Source organism: Stomoxys calcitrans, chromosome 3, assembly GCF_963082655.1.
Source record: "Stomoxys calcitrans chromosome 3, idStoCalc2.1, whole genome shotgun sequence".
NCBI lineage: Eukaryota > Metazoa > Arthropoda > Insecta > Diptera > Muscidae > Stomoxys > Stomoxys calcitrans.
In genome coordinates, this window is record NC_081554.1 from 16942149 (window position 1) to 16966285 (window position 24137).

Here is a 24137-nt window from a genome sequence, read left to right on the forward strand (position 1 = left end):
TTGGCCACAAAGTTTAATTTCATATTCGTAATCAGCCCCCAAATATCATTCATTTGAGTCTCATATAGCTATGATCGAGTAATATTCCCATTTGGGCGGCTTTTTGGGGGTAGGACCTCATTTCGTATGTCATATTCGTAGTCTACTTGCAAATACCTTTTATTTGAGTTTTGGAGGTGAGTGACCCCTTGGGTACTTGAACCTAATTTATACAGTAATATTCGTATTCTACTCTCCAATACCTTTCATTTGATACCCACATTTTCCTTATCGGTCCACTTTTGATTTTGGGTGATATTTTTGTCGGAAAGGGGGAGGGTCCGCCACCTTCCGATATTAACAAATTAATCTACTCCCAAATACCTTCCATTTGAGTCCAATATTCTCATATAAGCCTATTTTAGTGGGTTTTGAGGTTGGGACGTTCCCAGTTACTTGGACCTAATTTTTAACATGAAATTCGTAGTCTACTCTTTAATACCTTTTATTTGAGCCCCACATTGTCCCGATCGGTCCACTTTAATTTTTGGGTAGTACAGATATCAGAAAATTATATAGCCTATTGTTCCTTCCAGTGGTTTGGACCCCACAAATCTGCCAATTGAAATGTAAAAAGAATGTAAAAAGGGAACAAGTTGTTATCCTCAATGCCAAGTACTGCCAAAAACTAAAAAAATTATGTGTCGGCTGATCGTTTGGCTTTACCTTAACCTCCACCACTGCGCGTCGTACCGCAGAGCGACACCATTTAGTAAAGAAGCTTTGCACAGCTAAATTCCTCATGAATGTTCCCTGTATTAGCGAGTGATATCCACCGCAGAAAATGAGTCTGGCTCTCCTCATTCTTAGCGTTGCAAACAAGTGTACAAGTTATAATAAAGATGTATGGATTAACGGCAATGGGGAACCTCCTATTTTGTTACTCATTGTCACGTACAGGAATACGAGTATAAATTACATGTGATTTTCATACTAACCAATGGGGGTTATATGAATCGTAGAGACCAAAAAGATGCATATGATCTGCATTGCTCTAAAACATGCGTCATGCGACTTAATAGTTCTGAATATGTTTTTTTATCACTGTCATGCCCTTTGATGCTTCTGTTTTTGGATGTATAGACATAATTATAGCCATACTTCATACTCGTGTTGTATGTAGTACATATAACAACATGCTCTATTTGCTTATCTGTGATAACCAGCGAGTGTCTAAGTGCTAATAAAAAACCTACAATTAATTGAACGCGCCTATGCATTGTTTATAAACAATGTTGGGTTTAGTCCTCAGGTTAACACTCCAAAACCCAAAACATGCATCATCATCATCGTCATCGTCACTGCCATGCAATTGAAGGTGATTATTATCGTAACGCAATCGAAAAACCAAAACAAATAATATTCTTGCTAAAAACAAAAACAATAAAAATGTCTAGATTGTGATGCACGAAAAAGCCCAAAAATAACATTTACGGCATGTGGATGCTACAAAGGAGTTATGGGTATTAGAACCCTAAAACAAATCGAACATGATTTGCCTACAGATAGTTTTAGGGTAAAAAATAACTTGTGTCAATAAGCAACAATTTGATTTGTTGAATATATTACTTTCGCATTTTCTCCTTTTTCGTCTAGGTTTGAAAAAAGAATGCATTTCAATACAGTAATGAGAATTTTTTTTTCCCCAAAACTACAACCCAAAAATGAAAGTAAACCGATCGGGACAATATAGGATTCAAATGAAAGGTGTTCAAGAGCACAGTACGGATTTCATAATAAAAGTCAGGCCCAAGTACCTGAAATGAAAGGTATTCGGGAGTAGATTACGTATGTATATGGCCTGCAATAGACTTTATAATTTACTGATAAAGGAAGGGGTCAGACCCTCCATCGTTACCCTAAAATCAAAAGTGAATCGATAAGGACAATAAGGTTATCAAATGACAAGTAGATAACGAATCTGGCATACAAATTCATCTCGAAGTATAGGGGCTCACCCCACAAAAACGCCCAAAATAGATACATTAGGCAATCACGGATATATGGGACTCGGTTTGTTTATTCCGTATAGACTAAAAAACGGCAGAACCGATTTTCTCGAAATTTTCGCATATTGTGTAGATTGGTCTGGAAGGAAACGTAGGCTATATAATTTGTCGGTATCGGAAGGGGGACGGACCCTCCTCCATATGCCAAAAACACAACCCAAAATCAAAAGTAAACCGATCGGGACAATATAGGTATCAAATGAATGGTATCAATGGAGAGTAGAATACGAATATGGTATTAAAACTTGAGTCTAAGTACCCGTCGAGCCGCCCCAATCTCAAAACTCCTCCAAACACACATATTCATTTCAATATGGGGCTTAAATTAAAGGTATTCGGGAGAAGATTTCGAATCTGGCATACAAAATCAGATCGAAGTATAGGGGGTCACGCCACCCCTCAACAACGCCATTAGACCCATTATGACTATATGATACTTGCCTGAACCGATTTTCTTTAAATTTGTATAGATTGTGTAGGTTGGTCTGCAAGGAAACATAGGCTATAGAATTTTATGATATCGGATGGAGGCGGACCCTCCCCCTTACCCCAAAAACGCCACCCATACCCGAGGTCCGATGGGCGCAAGGGCATCAAATGAAAGGTATTGGAGGCCAGAAAACGAATATTGCATTTAAATTTGGGTCCAAGTACCCAGCGGGCCACCCTCCAACCTCAAAACAGATATATTCGAAGTTTATGTCAATATGAGACTCAAATGAAAAAGCAGTAGATTACAAAAATGGCATACAAAATTAGGTCCAAGTAATAAAGAGGTCGCCCACCCCCAAATACCCCCAAATGGGCATATTAGCCGACCATGGCTTTATGGGTTCAAATGAGTAGATTACGAATATGACATTAAAATTTACGTTCAAGTCTAGGTGGCGCTTTTCCTTCTAAAGATACGTCAAATGGGTTAATTGACCCATTATGAGAATATGGGGCTCAAATGAAAGGTATTTGAGAGTAGAAATTGTTTTGGGGTACGCCTTGAAGCACCCCCTTAACTAAACTTCAATTTCGACTATGGCAATATGGAGCTCTAATCAACGGTATTTGGGAATTAAGAATGAATTTGATATCTATTTTCAGTGCAAAGTGCCGGTGGCCGCACTTGCCCTAAAACACCATCCAAACGGTTCATATCTACCGACCATGGCAATATGGGGCTCAAATTAGAGGGATTTGGAAGTGCAGCACGAATTTGATATGCATATTTAAGTCGGAATGTTTGAGGTGTCATACCTCCCTTAAAAAGCACTTCTCATTACCCTAATTTTTAAAAACACCACGAACCGAGCAGGGGCAAACTTCTCACACATCAATGAGTGCTTTCCGATTCAAGATTAAACTCAATGAAAAGGGTCCTTTTTTTAAAACCGATTCCGAATGGCGTCCCACAGTGCGACACCTCTTTGGGGAAAATTTTTTAAATGACCATGCATGGCGTTGTACCTAGCAACTGTCGCCAGCATTAAGAAGGGATAACCGCCACTTTGTTCGATGTTTCCGCCAGGATTCGAACGCGTTCAACGTCATAGGCTACAATGACAAATACAAATGCAAATTTTGCCTATGTACATTCCACTAAGGAACAATGAGTGCAGTCCGATTCAAGTTTAAGCTCAATGTTAAGTGGCCTCCTTTTTATAGCCGAGTCCGAACGGCATGCCGCAGTGGGACACCTCTTTGGGTAGAAGTTTTACCTGGCATAGTACCTCACCAATGTTGCCAGCATTAGGAGGAGAAAACCACCGTTGAAAATTTTTCTGATGGTCTCGCGAGGATTCAAGGCGGACATGCGAACGGTGGCAGCAATGGCACGAATTCGATATCCACATTCAGAGCGAAGTGTCCCCACCCTAAAAAGATTTTAGAGAGTTAAACAAGAGCGGACCAGGTTCGGCTAGTCGACTTATAAGACTATATCCCTACAATGAAGGATCATAAGTATTTTCGCAAACTTTCAAATATTACAAATGTGTCCAACCATTTTTCTAATTCCGAAATTCAAGATGAAATATCTGTATTTTGATCACTGTTTGACAGCCAATAATTGTTTCTTCACATAAATCTTGACAACTTTTACTTTTTATGTACATACGTCAGATTTTATGCAAATAAAAAAAAACACATCAAAAGATTGTGATTTTGAAATTTTGCTGAGATACACCTCATGTGGACTTATAAAAGTGGGTGCATATGTATTTGTATGTGTAATCATGGGAAAAATGCAAACTGAATTAATTTGTTGCTCTAAGTACAAGTATATAAACATTTTACTCATAAATATTAAATTTATTCAATTATTACGAAATATATTTTACTGAGACGTGATCAAGTTTGAGGAAAAATGATTTTATAATAAGCAAGAAAAATGTGCTATGTTTAGCCAGCCCGAATGTTGTATACCCTCCACCATGGATTGCATTTGTCCAGATAGGCCATAAATAGATAATAGCTGTGTTTTATTTCAGTACTGTATAGTGCAGTGCAATGAAATTTGTATGCAAATGACATCTATCCAGGACAACGAAGTTCTGGATAAATTACCGGTGCAAGCTTATGTAGAGCATCTGTTGCCAGGATTGAAAGACATGTTTATCACAAATAAGTGTTGCCACTTGTAGAAATACCTCTATTGTGAATAGTAATATAAAATTGAAACCAATTATTTATACCGCAAAACCAGCCTGTTTCTTTCTCAAAATGTCAAGTGCCGGCTAAATACGCTGCAGAAGGAGACTTGCCAGCACGTTTAGCAATGTAATCCCCTTCCAGTTTTTACACTGGACGAGGTCACCCTTATTTAAGATTGTGACCATGATCCCATTCTTCCATTCCGAGTGGATAGTGTTTGTATCCAAGGCCTCTCTGATTATTGGGGTGATCGCTTGAGATATGGGACGTGCAACAGTTCAGCAGGTATGTTATCAGGGCCGGCTGATTTCCCGTTTTTGAATGAGACGACTTAAATTTCTTCGTAGGTGGCTGGAGCTGTAGATATATCACTGCGTGGGTTTTGGCGCTCAGGGGGATTAGAAGGGTCGGTTGCTGGTCCTTCGAAGTTGAAGGAACCGCGCCATCGCTCTAATTGCTGTTTAGGTGTTATTTATTCCAATCCGTCCTCATCTTTTATTATTGCCGTGGGCCTTATATTGTTGCCGCTCATTTGTTTTATTGACTCGTAACCACTAGGTATTTGACCAGCAAAGCGAAGGCGCGATATTTAGTTGCGGTTTCTGTTACACTTGATTTTGTTCATAGCAGAGCGTTGCGTAGACGTTTCCGGTCTTTTATTTCCTCTATAGTTTCGTTGCTTCCATCGTTTATGAGATGGTCGAGCAATGCCTATGATGGAGGTGGCCGTCTCCGTTCATGCCGCTGTTATGTCGGCCCATGTATGGGTGTTACTTTGCAGCTTCTCCTTTAATGTTGTCTTGTATTCGCGCGCTGTTACGGGATCTTTTAAGTTCAAGAGTTTAAACTTTGTGCTTTTTTGAGTCCTTTTTACTACGACATGGTGTAGACTAAGAGAGCATGTGGTCACTATCGATTTCGGCTCCTCGTCTAGTTTTTAAATCCATCAGAAAACCCAGAAAGAGTTTGCTGATAAGTACGTGGTCGATTAGATTACGGGTGTTTCCATCTGGTGATTCCCAAGTATATTTGTGTATATTTTTTATGGGGGAATTTGGTGCCTCCAATAAAAAGCCAGTTTCTTGCGCAGAAATCAACCAATCTGTCGCCATTGTCATTTCTGGTATGGCCAAGTCCTTGCATTCCCATGCAATCAATCATGGGATTAATTGTTGTTATAGATTATTGTTGTTACTGCCCATCATGGCATTAAAATCTCCCATAACAAGTTAAATGTCTCCTTTTCGTAGAGAGTATGTCACTGAGTCGAATTGGGAATAGGATTGATCCTTTGATTCGTCCTCATGGGGTTCGGTTGGCGCGCAGCATTGTACAGTAGATATTTTGCAGAATTTTGCATTAAATCTTGCGTCATGATGCGCTCAGCTTGTTTTGCTTTCCGCGACAGTAAAAAACCGACCCCATTTATTCGATGGATTTCATTGCCTGAAAAAATGTAGTGGTAACCACCTTAAAGATCCAGAGTTCCGGATTTCGGCCATCATACTTCACTTAAACCGAGGATGTCTAGGTTGTAGTTTGACATCTCGTTTTGGACTTGGTAAAGTATCGATGCTTCTGAGAGACTTCTGAGGTTCCGTGATCATAAACCATGTTCTGAATCCACATGTCGTCATCGGGGAGTTGTCAGATCCATTATTTCTTGTTGATGTTTCTGTAATCGTGATTTTTAGATGGATGGCGAATTGGGCCATCGCATCGGCACATAGTGCTGGGGCTTCCAGCGACCCCCTAGGCTGGGTTTTCTTGATGGTAAATCTTCTGAAAATCTGCGAGCGCCACCATTGGCCATTTCTATTCGCTCATCCGCTGTCGACCCTATTGCACGGACCCATCGTGTTCGTGCACCGACACGAAGGTGCAAGCGGGACACCCTTGCTTGTGCTTACTTTTTAATTCGCCTCGCATATTTTATTTCTGCCGTACCCGTCATATCTGATGAGGTTTCCCCAATTCACCACCTTGGGAGGGGTCCGATGGGAGAAGTACCATGAAAACTCCCACGACCGCTATCGTAACTTCCACGAACGGGCAGGCGGACGATCAAGAATAAATATACTTTATGTGGTCCTAGATCAATATTTCAATGTGTTACAAACGGAAAGACTAGATTAATATACGCCCTTCCTATGATGATGGGTATAAAAATCAAAACAACTTGGTTTTATAATATTACATTGTGAAATTGAATTTCAAGTCTGGAAGCTAACAATTAAAAAACTGTAATAAACCGATTAAGATTAGATTATTTCGAACAAGTAACAACCTTAAGCCGGCGATTTCAATGTGTAAAATTTTTGCACATTTTTGCACGCCTATAATGTTTTTTTCAAAACGTGCTGACGTATTAGGACAGAATTTTAATTGACATGATTAAAGAAAAGTAGCTAACTTTATTAAAATATTTGCCATTAATATGTGATTTCTTATAAATATTGACAAAATGTTACATTTGTATACCCTACACCATTACTGTGGTAAAGAGTACTAACATTGGCCATTCTCAGCCGATAATCTACATCTTTATCTATAGCCTAAAGACTTAGCCTATTGAAAATGGCAGAAAACAGTTCAGATTTCGATATAGCTCTCATATTTATGTTCGTCAAATTTAGTCTAATATTGCAATAAAATGGTAATTTTTCAACCGAACCTGACGATAATTAGCGCTAAGTCTTCTCTTACTATCTCTTCTCTCAGACTCCTACTGTCACATTTTGTTACAGCTCTCATACTGGGTAGTTAAACTTCACGCCGGTATATCTGTGAAGCTAGAAATTACAGCTACATGATATTTTTTTTAATGAGGAGCTGGAAAATTGTACTCGTCTATTGTTGGCAAACTGAAACACCTCAAAGTGAACAAATCAAACTAATGGCGTTGCCAAACGCCATGTTCTTGACCCAAGAAAATGCAAAAACACCTGAAATGGTTCTGCGAGTGAAGGCTCGAATTCCTCGCCTTAGTGGCCATCAAATAAAGATCTAACAAGTAAAAGCGTGCTACGTTTGGCCGGGCCGAATCTTATATACTCTCCACCATGGATCGCATTTGTCGAGTTCTTTCCCGGTATCTCCTTTTAGGTAAACATATGATAAAAGGAAAAAATTGCTTTGATATTGGAGCTATAATATCAAATTATCGTCCGATTCGGACCACAATTGAACTGAATGTTGGAGACCATAGTAGAAGTCGTTGTGTAAAATTTCAGCCAATTCGAATAAAAAATGCGCCCTTAAGGGGCTCAAGAAGTAAAATAGGGAGCTCGGTTTATATGGAAGCTGCATCAGGCTATAGACCGATTCAGACCATAATTGACACGTATGTTGAAGTTCATAAGAGAAGTTGTTGTACAAATTTTCAGCCAAATCGGATAATAATTGCGACCTCTAGATGTTCACGAAGATCAAGATCCCAGATAGGTTTATATGGCAACTATTTCAGGTTATGGACCAATTAAAACCATATTTGGCACAGTTGCTGGAAGTTATAACAAAACACCTCATGCTAAATTTCAGCCAAATCGGATTCGAATTGCGCCCTATAGAGGCAGTAGAAGTCAAGAGCCCAGATCGGTTTATATGACAGCTATATCAGATTATGGAACGATTTGAACCACACTTAACACAGTTATTGGAAATCATAACAAAACACCACAAGAAATCAAGATCCAAGATCGGTTTAAAGGGCATAGGATATGGCCCATTTACAATTCCAATCGACCTACACTAATAAGAAGTATACGTGGCAAATTTCAAGCGGCTAGCTTTACTTCTTCGAAAGTTAGCGTGCTCAGAGGAATATTTCGAGGAGTTACAAACAGAACGACGAAATTAGCAACATATGTATATTGTAAAGTCATACAAGTTCCAAAGGCACACGAACTTACACCAAACCAAAAATATGTTAGACTCGAAAGAGAAAAAAAGTTGCTCCGCCTGCACGAACGTTGTGAAATTCGTGCTATCTGACGAGAAGATTTCGCAATTGAGCAATTTGTTTACTCCTAAAATGAACGTGTTTACTTAACCGAGCGCTGATTTTCAAACATACAAACGGCCACCTAAAGTAATTTTCCATTTCTAAAGATGGTATTAGCAGTGTGCCGCTGATGACCGCTCTGGCCTGGCGTTAAAGTAAATGCGACTTATTATCGGGAAAACATTTTAGAAGATGTTTCCTAGCCGTGTTTACCCAGAAATTTCTGTCGTGAAGCATAGGCGTACAAACAAGACTCAGCAAGTTCACATTAAGCACGAGTAAACCAACCATAACTAAAAAGATATGTTCCGCTATTCATTTCGTTCGCAATTCGGCTATCGATTTGCCAGAATCCAATCCGATGAACTTTTCTATTTAAGCCTTTTTAGAGAACAAGGTAAGGACTAAAAACTATGCCAGTACGGAAGCTCTGAACAAAGCGATTACATAGGAATTAGCCAAAATACCGACAGATTGCATTCATGCAGCTTCTAACTCGTTTTTTGAACGACTCAGAGCAATAGTCACGGAAAAAAGTGGTCATACCGAGCAAAAGTGAAATGAGTCTGACATTTGGATTACCACACAAATCTATTTCATTTGAATTAATAAAAATATTTTCACATAAAAAAAATGTATTGTTTGAATTGGTAACCCTTCGTATCAGCTACCCTGCATAAAAAGGTCCTGTTTTATTTAATAACTATGCAGCGCAGTGCAACGAAAATTGTATAGAAATGAATTTATACAACGAAGTTCTGGATAAATTACGAGTGCAGGCTTATGTTGAACATCTGTCTTCAGGATTGTGGGATACTATGTACATGCCTTCATACTTTGAAGGTAAAATCTATTTAGGACTCGTGTAAGTTTGGTAGGCTGAGAGAAAAATAAATAAAATTAGTTAGGTTGTTATAGGCGGAGATCCGGGCGATCACGGAATGCGTGAAGTGGTGTGGTGCTAACGCGAGGACGTCGAGTGTGAACATCTTTACCGACAGTAAAATTGCCATAAGGGCAATAACAAACAGGACGGTAAGCTTACGAACAGTCTTGCAGTGTAAGAAGGAGATTAACGCCTTCTCTGAGGATGTCAAAATCCGCATCGTTTGGGTGCCGGGCCATAACAGAGGGGAAATGAAAGGGCAGACGATTTGGCGGTGAAGGCCAGAGGACTACCGCCAATAAATTTGGTTAACCCGAAGCCTTTCGGGTCGACGCGGTCCGAGTTAAGGGAGTGGGCGACGAGTGGACAAATCGTGAGAAGACGAGGCTATTACTGAGACATAATACCAGACATGAACCAACTTAGGGGAGTGGTATTGAAAACAATTAAGTAGCACGGAATTCCTAACTTAAAATTTTCTTTTTATTGGGTTGCCCAAAAAGTAATTGCGGATTTTTTAAAAGAAAGTAAATGCATTTTTAATAAAACTTAGAATGAACTTTAATCAAATATATTTTTTTTTTCACTTTTTTTTCTAAAGCAATCTAAAAGTAACAGCTGATACCTGACAGAAGAAAGAATGCAATTACAGAGTCACAAGCTATGAAAAAATTGGCCAACGCCGACTATATGAAAAATCCGCAATTACTTTTTGGGCAACCCATAGATCGTCTAGGCATAAGATGTAGCAGATGTAGACGATCTAGCGATGTCCTAGATAGATAGATACTTTATAGTTTAGTTACTTTATAGTTTTTAGAGCGCACAACAAGCCGATTACTGGCTTTGGTGTATGTTCACAGTGGCATGGGGCGGATTAATATCTCCACCCTAGGTTGGTATGGAAAAGGAAAAAAGAAAATTTTGATGATTAATTGAAAACTTGAATACATACTTATTTTTGTGCTACCGAGGAAAAAAATTATTCTTAAAACTATTGAAAATCAAGAAGAAAAAGGATTAAAATTGTGCCAATAAGAACATAAAAGCGAATTATAACTGAACTATCTACAAAGGCGCTATCTGAAAAGAGTTGTGAAAACAGTTCGGTTCGAATTTTAAGACCTTAAGGTTGAAGTCAATTTGCAAACCAAGGACACGTTATGGACCTAGAATTCACAACTAACTAATTGGATGCCATAAATTTTTATGCTCCCCTTTTCAACATTTCGCTGAAACAAACATTGAATACTTAAATTACGATTTTAAGCGAATGCGTCAAATTAAATGTTTCAACTTTAAAAAAATACATGGGTTTCGTAAATAATATTTTGGCTTATCAACCAGGGGCAAACTTCTCACATTCAATGAGTGTAGTCCGATTCAAGTTAAAGCTCAATGATAAGGGCCCCCTTTTTAAAGCCGAGTCCGAACAGCGTGCCGCAGTGCGACATTTCTTTGGAGAGAAGTTCTACATGGCATATTACTTCACAAATGTTACCAGCATTAGGAGGGGAAGATCACTGCTGAAAATTTTTTCTGATGATGTCGCCAGGATTTGAACCCAGGCATTCAGCGTCATAGGCGGACATGCTAATCTCAGCGCTACGGTGGCCTCTTTGCAAAAATATAAACATTAATTTCATCACAGTTATTGTAAGTATTTTTAGTTAAAACCAACGTTTGTAAAAATATAATATGAAATTAAGAAGACCACCGTTAACAGGCCTGAAGACATCGTGGTATTGATTTGGTATGCCCAAAAATACGGGATTCTCTACTTAGTAAATAATTAAATTTTACTTAACTTCCCTTTAAATCGAATTTTTAAAATAAAATTAACAATTTTTATCCAATCATTGATCTCGTTTCGAAAGAGAAACTAACGCAAATTATAAAATTTTGTGATCTTTGAACTAAGAGGCAAAAAACTTGAAAATTAAGAAAACGAAAATTATTAAATTTAATGATCTTTGCCCTAACACGCAAAAAACTTGAAAATTAAAAATCTTTCTTTTACACTCAAAACTTTATTCTTGCATTGAAATACGTAAAACAAATATTCAAGATTTTTATCTTTATGTTAATTATCATTAACTTATATATATAAGTATATAATGCTTTGTTGTTGAATATGAAACTTTAAAGGGTTTCATTATGTCACGAAAAGCGAGAGCAATCTCTTAGAAAGTATTGAGTCAGTGAAGAGAAGTGGTGAGTCAGCAGGTTGGGAGACTAAAGAGTCCAGAGCAACAACCTTACATCTAATGTTGCTCACTATCTAATAACGCCACATATCCGGGTTCGCTCGGATATATCGCTAACACATGGTACAATTAGAAGGTAGCGTCATTGGCACAACAACAAAAATCTACCCCCTAAAAAACTACCTTGGGTGGCAAATGCCGTAAATTGAAATGTCAAAGTGGTTTTAGAGATAAACTTTGTTTTACAATTTATATTCTTCAAATGTGTTTTATATTTGTATTTTCATCATTATAACACTGTCTTGTTGCTTATGTATGGAAAATCGGATCAAATGGAACATCTTTTGAAGATTTTAGAAAAAAATTCACAGCTGTGTTATCAAGCATTTGACATTTAGATTTACTACAAAATCAAAAATAAAAAAAACTTGTACTCAGCTATTCCTACGACCTCACCTTATAAGTGCATCCTGTCGCTAAAACTAAAACACACGCACATTACATATGACACAAGAGTTACCTTACACTTTACTTTTATGCGGTCGTATCCGAATTACTCTCTGAAGGAAAATAACTGCCACAAGACTGAGCACGGCCGGGGCCAGAAGGTAGCCAGCTCCGGAGAGGACTGAAGCAGATGTGCATGTCATCACAGTTGTCATTAATGTTTTTCCCAATTAAGTGTGGGCACCTGCAGAAATACCTTTATTGTGAATGGCAGTATAAAATTTAAACAAATTTTTTGTGCTAGATACCTGACGCATTTTCCAATTGCCGATACCACCTCATGACAAAACCAGTAAAGAAAGGCAAAATTCGAATGGTGCCGACTGTATAATACCCTATAAGTGGGAGCTATATCTAATTTGGAACCAATTTGGTAGACCTTGGCGTATGTTTTCAAGTGGGTTATTAAACAATCCGTATCAAATTTTCAGCAAATGTGTTCAAACTGTAAAAACTACGGTTGATAATTACAACATTATTGCAAAATACCCAAAATCTGACCAACATATATATGGGAGCTATGTCTAAATATTGTAGTGTTCGTCGAGGAAAGCGTTGTGAGCTTGCAGTGGCGGAATTCAAATCGGGAGATATATTTTTTCCATCACCTCTTTCAAAAACTTTTATTGATATTATCATTTTTGTGTTTGAGCAATTAAAAAATTAATTGAATCAATTAATTTTGTGATGGAAACCGATTTTTATTTTTCTGTTTTGTGCCATTTCAACCAAATCAGCTTCTAATCTCCGGACCAGTTTTTGGGCCTATATCTGTACGATGCTTAAAGTGGTTGTTTCACAGCATTAGTGTACTCTGCGTTCCAAATTTCAGGCAATTTTCATGCTGTTAACTCAGACTCAGTTTTAACAAAGAGTGGACCCGTTTGCCACTGTAGCGCAGAGGATAGCACATCCGCATATAACGCTGAACGCCTGGGTTTGAATCCCGGCGAGACCAACAGAAATAATTTTGTAATATTTTTTATAATATTGTATAATTTTGCAACATTTGTAAGGTACTATGCCATGTTAAAACTTCTCTCCGGAGGGGTGTCGCACTGCGGCACGCCGTGCTTAAATTGAATCGGACTGCACTCATTGATTATGAAAAGTGTGCCACTGTTCCCTTGTGAAATATTCATGGCCAAAATTTGCAATTTGGACCTATTTGTGAGCCCGGACCATCAATTTAAAGATTTATAAATCAACGAATGAGTTGCTCTTACTTTAGCCCTCGATCAGGAAAATTACACACTTGTTGAGAGAATGTATTGTTTTGGCATAGGTGGGGCAAAGAGAACCAATTAATTGATTCAAACCCACACGGAAGCACGGGTTGGAATTCTGCGCTCCGATTTGTGTGATTTACACCTGTTGTCGAGGACAATCAGCAGTATCGAGTACATTTTCTCAATGAGAGGCCGGTCGATGCCGACTCTTGCCTAAATGCTGACTGCCTGTGCTACACAGAAAACATAAAAATTGGTTTCCATCACGAAATTAATTGATCTTATTAATTTTTTAATATAATATAATTGATAATATGAATCAGTTTTTGAAAAAAACCATTGACAATTTTTTCAATAAAAAAATTGCATATTCCATTAAAAAATTACAGCAGTTTTCAAACAATTTTTAATTGATCGAATCAAAAAAATGATTGAGTATTCAATCAATTTGTTAATTGCATATTTTATTGAAAAAATTATTGAAATTTTAAATTAATTTCTTAATTGATCAAATTAAAAAAAATATTGCAATTTTTGAGTTTCTCCATTAATTTCTTAATTGAAAATTGAAAATTTTTGGAAATTCGATTTAATTTCTATACTTGGTACACATATGTTTACCTCCTGGAAGTTGGCGTCCGTATGAAAAAGTCCCTAGCCCTTGGTAGATGAAGGACTCCATAGGGTTAATCCGGCACGTCAAACCGGTTGCCATGATGTTGCTATAGATTTTTCGAAATGTGGGACGTATGGGTCTTTGAAATTTAACTATATTTACTTAAGCACAATATTAGACAATTTTTTTAAAATTCGACAAAAAAAAATTTGTATTTTCAATTGAAAATGACATAACAACTTTAATTGAAAAAAATCATATTCAGTTAAAAAATGATTAAATCAATTAATTTTTTAATTGATAACAATTTTATTTTCAATTAAATTTTAATTGTAATTTTTTTCATGTATTTGATATACAAGGCGAGTTATTGGCTATAACGAACCCGTGGTGTTCGTATGGACCGGAATAAGTTCTCACCTACGGAGCTTGGCGAGGACCACTAACAAATGTAGCGACAATAACAACAACAATTGAGGTCGGGTGTGAGACATTTTTTCTAGCGTCACAATCTTCTATTGACTGAAATCTAATAGTTCATACTACTTGAAAGGATCAAAGATAGAAGAGAGAACTCGTCTAGGCGCCTGTATTAAGAACCTATAGACCGATTTCTGCGTCAGGTGGTATGCTTTTAATGCGAGCAAGTCGAGGGTGAATATCTTCTTGGATAGTAAACGGCCAAGAACAGTCCTAGAGTGTAAGGAGCAATTGAAGCCTTCTCTGAACATGACATTATTTAAAAAAAACTTACAGACCACCACTAATAACCTGATTGACGCAAGAACGTCAAGGATGAACGTTTTTATGGACAGTTAGTTGTCTAATAGGGAAATAACAACCAAGATGGTGAAGTCACGCACTGTCTTGGAGTTCTTGCCTTTAGTGAGTATGACAAAATCCGCATCGATTTGGTGCTGGGCCATAGTGGAGTAAAGGGGAATGAAAGGGTAGACGTCCTGACTGTAAGGGCTAGAGGACGGCAAAATTCCATTTTATTGGGCGCACTTTTCGCTGAAATTTATTGTGTAGATGTGTGTTGACCCCAGGACACGAAGCCAAAGTCTGTTTTTGGGGCCGAGACCCCTGGGCCTCTCTAGGGGAGAATCTTGCACCTTGTTAAATATACATCCATAGCGGCATAAGATAGGAAAAATCTTTAAACCAGCACCAAACCACAAAAAAAACTAATTTTTTATTTATTTTTATTAACAATTTGTCATTGTCAAATAACCGGAATTGTCATATAAAAAAAACATCAAAAAAATTAGAAAAACATTCAATAGTTATTATGTGTTTGTGAATACGAAATTTTAAAATCAGTTTTTAAGCAAAAAAGGAGTATTAGTTAAAATACATTTTAAACCCATAATAAATTTTTTTGTGAATAAGGCCGTATAAATAAATATTTAGCTATTTAAACTAGAATGCAAAATTTTTATCTAATTAAAAAGAAATTCTGAATTTTAGCTTAGTTTCTTGGCTTTTTCCTCAAACCAAGTTAAAACCACTTTAGAATTTAATATTATTAATTTCCATAACCTGTAAAAATACGAAAGAGTTTTATATGTCTTAAACACTTATGATTCATTTAATTATTTTAAAAATCATTTTCATATAAATACCCAAAGTACTTACAAGAATTCTAGTTTGGTAATGTTCAAAGCAATCTCTATATTCCTTTCAATTAAGATGTCTGTTGTTGTTGTTGTTTATTTGTTTTACTTAGTTTATTGTAGTTGTAGTCGTTTTTCCTGGTGATTATCCCAGCAGTTGTCTGACGCTTTTGTTTTGATGCAAATCAAAATATACGTTTACATTACGCATTTGATACCAATGTGTAATTTATGAAACATAAGTAAATATTGATATACAATTGCGATTATTTGGCTATCGATTTGCGTGTCAGCCTTTTGTTTATACACCCCCGAAGTTTCACCGACTAGATTAGCTTGTAATGCGAATAAAAGGGAAATATGCGACCGTTATGCTTATTTGTTTTTGTTTTGGATGCCTTATTAATTCACTTAATCTAACAGCCGACGCCTGTTTAACGGTTTTGTAAACGAAAACGACCACTCTCGCCGCATGCTAAGTTAGAACTGCAGAATGAGCCGCACTCAGTTTGCGAGATTGATAATGACGACGACGACGACGATTCAATGCCGGCGTTGAGTGTGCCTGCTGCTCATTAAGAATAAAATGCGACCAATTTAATGGAACAAATACATACATGTATAGAAGCTGCTTAGCTCCACAATGCTCCATCCAGACAAGCAGCCAGTCAGTCTCAATCGCCTTCACTCACACTCAATTTTAGCTCATAAAGCTAGGAATGATAGTTGCTTTAGTTGTTGTACTTGCCAACGATGATGTTGATGAGAGACACTGACTGAAATATGTCATCAAATGAAAGCGAATATAACTGTAAATTTCTCAATGGGTTTATTAGTGTTCGATCGCAAGCGCCCCAGTCAGCATCATCTAATGATTAGTGTTGCCAATTTTTATACCCTCCACCATATGATGGGGGTATACTAATTTCGTCATTCTGTTTGTAACTCCTCGAAATATTCGTCTCAGACCCCATAAAGTATATATATTCCTGATCGTCGTGACATTTTATGAAGATCTAGCCATGTCCTTCCGTCTGTCTCTCGCACGCAAACTTTCGCAGGAGTAAAGCTAGCCGCTTGAAATTTTGCACAAATACTTCTTATTAGTGTAGGTTGGTTAGGATTGTAAATGGGCCTTATCGGTCCATGTTTTGATATGGGTGCCATATAAACCGATCTTGGGTCCTGACTTCTGGAGCCTATAGAGGTCACAATTTTAGTCCGATTTGACTGAAATTTTGCACGTAGTGTTTTGGCCAAGTATGGTTCAAATCGGTTAATAACCTGATATAGCTGTCATATAAACCGATTTGGGGTCTTGAATTCTTGAGCATCTAGAAGGCGCAATTCTTATCCGATTTGGCTGACATTTAGCATGACGTGTTTCGTCACAACTCCCAACAACTGTGCCAAGTATTGTTCAAATCGGTCCATAACCTGATATAGCTGTCATATAAACCAATCTTGAATCTTGACTTCTTGCGACACTAAAGGATGCTATTCTTCTTCGATTTGGCTAACATTTTGGACGAGATATTTTGTTATGATTTTCAACAACTGTGCCAAGTATGTGTGAAATCGGTGCATAACCTGATATAGCTGTCATATAATCCGATCTGGGGTCATGACTTCTTAAGCCTTTCGAGGGCGCAAATCCTATCCGAGGCCACCGTAGCGCAGAGGTTAGCCTGTTCGCCTATGACGCTGAACGCCTGGGTTCGAATCCTGGCGAGACCATGAGAAAAAAATGTCAACGGTGGTTTTCCCCTCCTAATGCTGGCAACATTTGTGAGGTACTATGACATGTAAAACTTCTCTCTAAAGAGGCGTCGCACAGCGGCACGCCGTTCGGACTCGGCTATAAAAAAGGAGACCCCTTATCATTGAGCTTAAAACTTGAATCGGACTGCACTCATTGATATGTGAGAAGTTTGCCCCTGTTCCTTAGTGGAATGTTCATGGGCAAAATTTGAATTTGCAAATTTGCAAATCCTATCCGATTTCGCTTAAATTTTGCATGACATGTTTAGTTACGACTTTCAACAACTGTGCAATTTATGGTTCAAATCGGTTCATAATCTGATATAGCTGCCATATAAACCGATGTGTGATCTTGACTTCTTGAACCTCTATAGGGCGCAATTATTATCTTATTTGGGTGAAATTTGTACAACATGACCTTCAACATACGTGTCAAATATGGTCTGAATCGGTTTATAGCCTCATACAGCTCCCCTATAAAACGATTTCCCTATTTTACTTTTTGAGCCCCTAAAGGGCGATATTCTTATTCGAGTTGGCTGAAATTTTACACAACGACTTCCACTATGGTCTCCAACATTCATGTCATTATGGTCCGAATCTGACCATAACTTGGTATAGCTCCAATAGCATAGCAATTATTTTCTTTTATCCCCCTTCCTTTATTTTGTTTGCCTAAAAAGAGACACCGAGAAAAGAACTCGACAAATGCGATCCATGCACGATTTTACTTGTTTTTAGTTACTTCGTATGATTGTGTGTTTTACCCTTGCACGCAGAAAAGTACTATGTTGCAATTTCTTTGATATATTGGGTTGCCCAAAAAGTAATTGCGGATTTTTAAATGAAATGAAAGTAAATGCTTTTTTAATAAAACTTAGAATGAACTTTAATCAAATATACTTTTTTTACACTTTTTTTCTAAAGCAAGCTAAAAGTAACAGCTGATAACTGACAGAAGAAAGAATGCAATTACAGAGTCACAAGCTGTGAAAAAATTTGTCAACGTCGACTATATGAAAAATCCGCAATTACTTTTTGGGCAACCCTACATAATTGATAATTGGTTTAGAAAGAAGGCATATAAGTCTTGTCACGCCAAGATTGGCAGAAAGTTTATGCAAGTGTATTACGGCAATCAAAAATTTATTAATACCTTAAGGTTGACGCTGTGACTCTGAACGCCTGGGTTCGAAGAAAAATTTTTCAACTATGATTTTCCCCTGTAAAACTTCTCCACAAAGAGATGTCGCACCATGCCGTTCGAACTCGGCTATAAAAAGGAGTTCCCTTAACATTGAGTTTAAACTTGAATCGGGCAGCAGTTGCTATGTTTTATTTACCAATCTAGCGGATCAGCTCTAGCGTTGGCAGCTCCGACACCACATATGAAATACTTAAATATCAACAAATCAAACAAAATAAGCCATTTAAATTTTAAATAAATGTTTCTCAGGGTTCATAATGTTATTTTATTAAAACCCTAAGCAATTTTGCCATTTCAGAACTTTTAATCAGCGAATAAATATGTTGCGTTTTTCTTCTTTCAGTTTTGTCATTCAAATTGAATGATGACAACATATATTTTAATTAACGGCATGGTAACCGGCGAGAAGATTGGCCGCTTAGCTAAACTTGGATAGCATTTTTCTCATGACATTATTACTAGGTAGTGCAGGTAATGTATCGTAAACAGCTGAGTACAAATTTTTTCTCGCGAAGTGCACAATCTGTCAACGGGTTTTGGTTGTGTTTGTGTATATTATAGTTAAGAACCATAACACACAAAAACAACGAAAAATGGCGCGAACTAGTAACATATACAAAATCTGAGTTGCACTAATCACTGATTTTGACAGATAGTGAAATCAACATTTTGTTGTTGGACAACTGCCACTACCTGTAAATGAATATATCTTGATTTTGATGTGATTTCAATTGTGAAAAACGAACATTGTACCAGCCTTTACCCCATTTAGTGGCATAAATTAACTTCGTCATGCCGCTTGTAACATCTTTAAATATTGACCTAACTACTGACCACCAAAGTTCAGAGGTTGGCATGTCAGCCTTTGACGCTGAATGTCTGGGTTCGAAACCCGATGAGAACATTAGACAATTTTTTCAACAGTGGTTGTCCCATCCTAGTCATGGTTGAACATTCCATTAAGGAACAGTGGATACTTCTCTCATTTCAAAAGGTGCAGTCTCATTCAAGTTTTAGCTCAATGATATCTGTCCTCCTTTTTTAGGCCGAGTCCGAATGGCGTACCGCCTTGCGACACCACTTGTTAGAGAAGTTTTAACATGGCTGGATACCTTACAAATGTCACTAGCATTTATAAGACCACAACCACCACTAACAAATTTTTTATAATGTTCTGACCAGGATTCCAACCCAGGCGTTTTGTGTCATAGGCGGACATGTCAACCTTTGCTCCACCACAGTGTCCTCCTTGTGAGGTATTTACCTCAGATAATCAGTCATATAAACTTCTCCACTAAGGCTGGTACTATATTCGTTTTCCCCAGTTGAAAACACACATTGTTCACGGTTACTTTTTTGAAACACTACAATAATCTCTATGAAAACACAATACTTCTATTTTCTATATATCGAAAGGGGTTTTCAAAATTAAGAGCTGCTAGAATATTTCAAAAATTCAAATCTGAATCAAGTTTTATGAATATCGATATTAGCCTGCTGTCTAAGTTTCATTATGTCGAGTTTCATCATTTCATTATGTCGAGTTTCAAAAATAGTACATATCCATTAAATTCACTTAGAATGATAATATCAATTTACTTTGAGACTATTTTTATATAAAAAAAACTAATCTAAACAAATGGTAGGTAGGCCTTTTGTCAACGTAAGCAATGACTAGATAGGCAAATGCATTCAAATGTTGTTTGAAGATGATTGCCACACAACCACATGAAGTGCACTTTAAGTGCATTTGATTTCGTGCAAAAACGTTATTTGATATGTATCTAGCACCATGAAATAAAATTTACAGCAAAAATTTTTGTTTGGCTATTTTTAGTTAATTCATCCAGATTTGATTTTAAAGAAAATTTATTCAAAACTAATTTTTCTTTAATTTTTTTTTCAAATTTGATTTTGAAGTTAACTCTGTTCGTCTTTCGGTATAGTTGTGAAAAACTTTAACAACATATCTTTTTTTTTAAACATAATTACAATAAATTTCTTGTACCAACTTGATTTCATATTGCACTAGAATTGATTGTTTCTAACTACTATAGCTGATCCATAAGCGCAAAACGGTGTGGCGTTTTTTCACACATTTTTCATTTAAATTTGTTTGTTTTTTTATATGGATTTTGACAGTTGTTCACGTGAAGAGACGAACAGAGTACCAACCTTATTATAGAAAATTTTGTTAAAATACAATTTTTATAGAAAATTTCGTTAAAATTTAGTCGAAATTTGATTTTCAAAAAATTTTGACAAAATTTGACTTCCATGGAAAATTTCGATGAAATTAAATTTTTATGGAATCCTTTGGCGATTTCCATAAAAAATTAAATTTCAACGAATTTTTCTTTGAAATCAAATAACGACGAATTCTTCTATGCAAATCAAGATTTCTATGAAAAGGAATATTGTAAAGGCTACCGAGGCCACCGTAGCGCAGAGGGTAGCATGTCCGCCTATAACGCTAAACGCTTGGGTTCGTATCCTGGCAGGAACATCAGAAAAATTTTCCCTATTGCTGGCGGCATTTGTGGGCTACTTTGCCATGTAGAATCTTCTCCCCAAAGAGATGTCGCTCTGCGGCACGCCGCTCGGACTCAGCTATAAAAAGGAGGTCCCTTATCATTGAGCTTAAAATTGAATCGAACAGCACTCATTGATTTGTGAGAAGTTTGCCCCAGTTCCTTAATGAAATGCTCATGTGTAAATTTGCATTTGCAAGAAAAGGCTAAAATCGGGCGGAGCCGACTATATAAAACCCTACACCACTGAGTATACTACATTTTATACATAGAACCTAAATCCAGTCAGACTTTGATTTGGTTATGATTATCGAATAGAACTTTGCAAGATCTTCTTATGATAGGACCTAATTTATGGCTGGTGCAGTCTTAAAAGCGCATATTAGCCAAAAGATATATATGGAAGCTTTATCTAAATAACGATCGATTTTGACGAAACTTTGCGCAAATATTGGGTTGTTAAATAAAACACCTCATGATAAATTTTATTAGGATCAGGCTAAAATTTTGGATTATACAGCCGTATAAGGGACGTTGAAGAAAACACCTCATGTTAAACTTCGCCAAGATAGCACATTGTTGCTTCTACAACCTAAAGGGCCATATCAGATGAAACATATATAGGGGAGCTATATCTAAATCTGAACCCATTTTTATGCACACACATAGAGATGTCAAATTAAACATCTCACGTAAAATTTTGTAAAGATCGGACCAAAATTGTGGCTCCCACTGTCTTAAAAGGCATTATCGGGTGAAAGTTGCATATGGTATACATCTAATACGATTTTGTTCAGAATAAATTTGGTTGGTGCTTGGACCAAAAAAGTCACTTGAGCAAAATCTTACGAAAATCGGACAATAAATCCGACCTGTACCTTGATCACAAGAAGACAGACAGACATAGCCATGACATAATTACCAGGTAGTGTACCACAGCTGAGTAAAATTTTTTCTCGCGGGTGCACTATCTGTCAACGAGTTTTGGTTGTGTGTATTATAGTTAAGAACCATAATACACAAACAATAAAAAATGGAGCGAACTAGTAACATACATACACAAAATAAGAGTTGCACTACTCACTGATTTTAACAGATAGAGCAATCCATATTTTGTTGTTGGGCAACTGCCACTACCTGTAAGTGAATATATCTTGGACATAGCTATGTATATCTAATCAGGAAGTGATTCTAAGTGGGTGCAACGATTTAAGTAAAATTTCGTATGCCCCTTATGGTAGCCTAAAAACACCAAACTGTTATAAACCGTGGGGGACGACCTACCTCAAAACCCACCCAAACGGACATGTCCACCGTTTGGTACATCAAATGGGTATCAAATTAAAAGCATTTAAGAGTAGAATTCGAACTGATATAACAATTTGATCGCAAGTGCCCCTCACCCAAAAACCGTCCAAAAATTACATATTTACCGATTGGTTTTATATGGGTATTTATTGAAAGTAGAAAACGAAACTTATACAAACATTTTTGGTCAAGTCATGTATACCAAACGGGACAATATGGGATTCTAACAAAAGGTATTTTACATGTGAACATGTCAAAAGGGGGCCGCAATCACTTAAGGTTGTAGCGAAGCACACCGGGCCAGCTAGTCTATAACATAAAAATGGAAGTTTTTGGTCAAAAACCACTAAACCGATTTTCATAAAATTTTCAAAGATGATGGAGTTTGCTCCTCCGGTGAATATACATATTAACCACATTTCGTCAAAGTACGGTGGAAAATGCACTATGAACCCATAGCAGCTATATATATCTATAATCTGATCTCCACCGTATTCTGGAAGGCTATACGATATAAGGGTCTAACACAACTTTTCTTTTTTACATCCCAAGAGATGGCGTACCCCCCACCTCACACAATTTTCAAAAAAGCCAGATCTCGGAGATGGATGCACCAATTTAAGTATTCATTGGTAAACCAAAAACACAAAATTGGTATAAAACTTCGGGGACGAATAACCTGGGGGGACGCCGCGCCCCAAAATCCATCTAAAAGGTAATGGATGGATTTTACCTTTATCCATTACCTTTTGGGATAATGTGGGTATCACATTTAAGAGCAGAGTACGAACTTCAAAGAAACATTTGACCACAAGTATCGGGTGGTTCACCCACCCCCAAAAACCGACCAAAAATAACATATTTACCGGCGCGGAATAACTATGAGCATCACACAGGCTGGAGCTTTGAGCTCCAATCTGTGTTGTATTCTTCGTTATAACGAGAAACTTAGCTGGGAGCTACCGGGCGCGTCCACAGGTTGCGGATAGTGGAATGCTCCGTATGGAATAGCTGCAACTGCAGTCGCGGACAATTAGCGGTATCGAGCGGAGGGTCTCAGTGAGAGACCAGGTGGCACCGGCTCTTGCTTAAATACTGAGTGCCTATTATGCTCTATACGACAAAGTAAGATACTCGTACTGGTGCCTTTAAATAACCATCATAATCCTGCGGCGTTCGGTCGCACAGACCTGAACGAGCTTGACGAGGATCGCCACCACTATATACAAATGTGACTACAACAACATCATCGTATTTACCGATTGGGGTAATATGGGTATCAAATGAAAGGTATTTAGAAGTTGAATATGAATATGGTATGAACGTTTGCTTCAAATATCTTGGGGCCACCCCACATCCCAAAAATCGCCGACCTGATATTGTTACCGACAGGTTCAATATGGCTATCACATTAAAGGTATTTGGAAGTAAAGTACAAGTCTTAGTGAGAAGACTACGAATCCAGTACAAATATTTGGGACAAATTTTTTGGCGATCGCTCCACCTCCAAAAAAACCCCAACCAGGACATGTAGGACAATAAGAAACTTGAATGAAAGGTATTTGATAGCAGAGT

At 37.4% G+C, this 24137-nt stretch overlaps 1 protein-coding gene across 1 annotated transcript in view; it reads right to left on the reverse strand.

Annotated features, from left to right (window-relative positions):
• LOC106087237 (protein peste) overlaps positions 1 to 16267 on the reverse strand; it is a 45094-nt gene extending 28827 nt beyond the window's left edge. The window contains exon 1 of the mRNA XM_013252207.2: positions 15778 to 16267. The gene's annotated coding sequence lies outside the window, so the exon portion shown is untranslated. The remainder of the gene's footprint in view (positions 1 to 15777) is intronic.
• Between the last annotated feature and the right edge of the window lie 7870 nt (positions 16268 to 24137).